The sequence below is a fragment of the Brassica napus genome, chromosome C4 (assembly GCF_020379485.1).
Source record: "Brassica napus cultivar Da-Ae chromosome C4, Da-Ae, whole genome shotgun sequence".
Lineage (NCBI taxonomy): Eukaryota > Viridiplantae > Streptophyta > Magnoliopsida > Brassicales > Brassicaceae > Brassica > Brassica napus.
In genome coordinates this window covers 40,727,007-40,729,918 of record NC_063447.1, presented here as the reverse complement: position 1 = coordinate 40,729,918, position 2,912 = coordinate 40,727,007, and the positions used below count along the sequence as shown (strand labels likewise).

Sequence of the window (2,912 nt, the reverse complement as noted above, 5' to 3'; positions counted from 1 at the left end):
TGATTAGGAAATTATGGGTCCAATACATCTTCTTATAGCAAAGTTCAAACTATGTTAAATCAACGTTTTTTTAACACTGGATAACTATAATCTCTAATTCTATTAGATATGATGATCAACTATTTACAACATCCTCTGTAATGTTTTTATGAGAAAAACGTTCCTTTGTAAGGTATTTATGAGCAATGAAAAGTTTTACAGAAAACTATTCCGCAAAAGAACTTTCAAAAAGTTTAAAAGAAAAACATTCGTAACACAAGCGAAAAATATCAAAAGTGTACAAAACCTAGAACAGAGAACAGAAAGAGACGAGACAAGTCAAGGAGAAGGCTTCATCGCCCATGGGCCCCATCTCCTTCTTATTAATTTTCTATCTCCCCTCATCATGTCTTCATTGCCCTCTCTCCTCCATCTTCATCGACTTCTCTGTCCTCATCATGTCTTCATCGCCCTCTCTCTCATCATCATGTCTTCGTCGTCCATCAGGCTTCTTCACCTCCAAGTCCTCAGATTCATCATGTTTTCTCTTGCATCTAGTTCAAAATGTTCTTTGTTTCGTTGCAACCGGAGTTTCCGTTGAGATTTTGTGGAGAACACGAGGAATACGTTGTTTTCTCGTTTTCTAGTAGATGCAGTCAAAACGTCGAGTCGGCAACAGTTAAATGATTTTTATCATTTCATAGACCAACGACATCAAAAACTACAGCTTCGTGCGAATTGATGATTTTTTTCTGAGAAATATTGTAAAAATACATAAGTCGTAAAACATTCCAAAATGACTTAAAACACTACAAAAAGCCCGCTTACGATTCATGACACAAAGTGGCCCAATGTGGATAATGGAAGAAAACAAGATAATGGAATATTTTTGAGAAGAATAAACTAGAATCCCAAAAAAGTAAGGAGAGATGGAAGGAAAATGGAAGATACAAATCTGCGGAAAAAAAAAACTCGGTCGACTCTGGAAGAGTACATAAATATAGGCGAACTAGAAAAGAAAAGGAGGAGGCTGGTAGCTATAGAAACTCTATGCACTTTAAAATAAAACAGAATGAATATGAGATACTGTTTTGTTTTTATGAGCTAAACATGCGTTTATTAAATTAAGTGAGTATTAGATACTGCTTTGTCTTTTAGTTTCAGCAAAACTAAGCATTGTCGTCCCCAGTAAAACAAAAACATCTGAACTTCATTAACCACTCATCAACGAATTAAACATAGTTCAACACACCAAAAGACTTTCACATCAATATTTTATAATTAAATCTTCCTTTTTCACACAACAAAGCCACCATTGGCTCTGATAACCTGACCGTTGATCCATTCCCCACCATCACCTGCCAAAAATCCTACAATCTCCGCAACATCCTTTGGCTCACCAATCCTCCCCATTGGACACGCGCTTGCTAGCATCTTCACCGTTTCATCACTTTTTCCTGCGTAGAACATCTCTGTTGCAACCGGCCCTGGAGCAACACAGTTTGCGGTTATCTGGCTTCCTTTCAGTTCCTTTGCCAACACTCTTACCATTGTTTCCACGGCAGCCTTTGACGCGGTATAGACACCATAACCTGGCGAGAGTGCTCCGACCTGTGAAGTAGACATCATAATGATTCTTCCACCACCTCCTCTAACAACCCTCTTAGCGGCTTCCTTGCAACACACGAAAGCCCCTCTCGTGTTAGTTCTGAATGTTTTCTCGAAATCTTCCAAGTGTAGTCTCGGATAAAGATGGATACTTTGGGTCCAAGACACCTGCACAATTAATGAGAATGTGAACTTTTGATCCGAACTCTTGTTCGGTTTGATCAAACAAGTTATTGATCTGGTCTGGATCTGAAACATCTGCTCTGACTGATATTGCTGAGTTTTGTTGAGATGACGCGTTTAGTTCCGAAGCCAAGAGTTCGGCTTCTGATGAGCTCGAGACATAATTGAGGGTAACTCTTGCGCCAAGGCTGTGGAGGTGAATTGCAATCGCACGACCGATGCCTCTTGTGGCTCCAGTCACTATAGCTACACGACCGGCCAGAGGGAAAGACGGTGAGCTTCTGGCGTTTTTATCCATTTATCCTTCTCAATTTGAATGTCAAGAATGAAGGATCGGATATATTTATAGATAAAAAGGGTGACAATGATGGATCCAATAACACTGAGGGACAAATTTAGTCTTTTGACTTCTGATACTGCCACATGACCCAAGAATAAGCCGCCTCATTTTGAGATTTGTTTTATTTTTTTCTTCGTAAGCAGTGACGTGCGTGCGAACTATTCATTTGACTTTTTGCGATCATCTCTGACCACTCTTCTGTACGCATATATCTATAATTAAGACCAAAATAACTTATCCACTGAAATGTATTCAACTCCTAAGAAATTTCATGTTTTACTTTGTGAAGGATGATAACAAATCTGAGACCGAAACTTGTATATTGTTGTTAAAGGTGAGTTTCACGCTGGATAAGCCAAACTTAAAAAGTTTAAGATCTGATAAATTATAGGCAAATCTCATAAAAGATACTAAAAACAATCACAAAAAAAAAAGAAGTTGTCAAAAAAAAAAAAAAAAAAAAAAAACCAAAAACGATTCATTAAAAAGGTAAAAAAACTATTACACGTGTACTTTATAGATATATAAACATAAATAATTATTTAAATACAAAAAATTATATTTCTGAATAATAAGTTTTCAATTCGAACTTTTCATTTGTTAATTATTTTCAATATTTTTTTAATTCTATTTTAAAATCCAAATATATTTTTTTGAAGCTATTTTTTATTTTAAATATTAATTTATTTAATCGTACACTTCCACCCTCCCCAAAATTTCACTTCTCAAATCTAAATCCTATATTTACATTTATTAATTCTAAAGGTACAAATGACTGTTTAGTGCTTTAATGAAAGATTTT

At 35.9% G+C, this 2,912-nt stretch overlaps 1 pseudogene; it reads right to left on the bottom strand.

Moving 5' to 3' along the window:
* Nucleotides 1–1,168: 1,168 nt before the first annotated feature.
* On the bottom strand, nt 1,169–2,103 carry LOC106368664 (annotated as a pseudogene).
* Nucleotides 2,104–2,912: the final 809 nt, after the last annotated feature.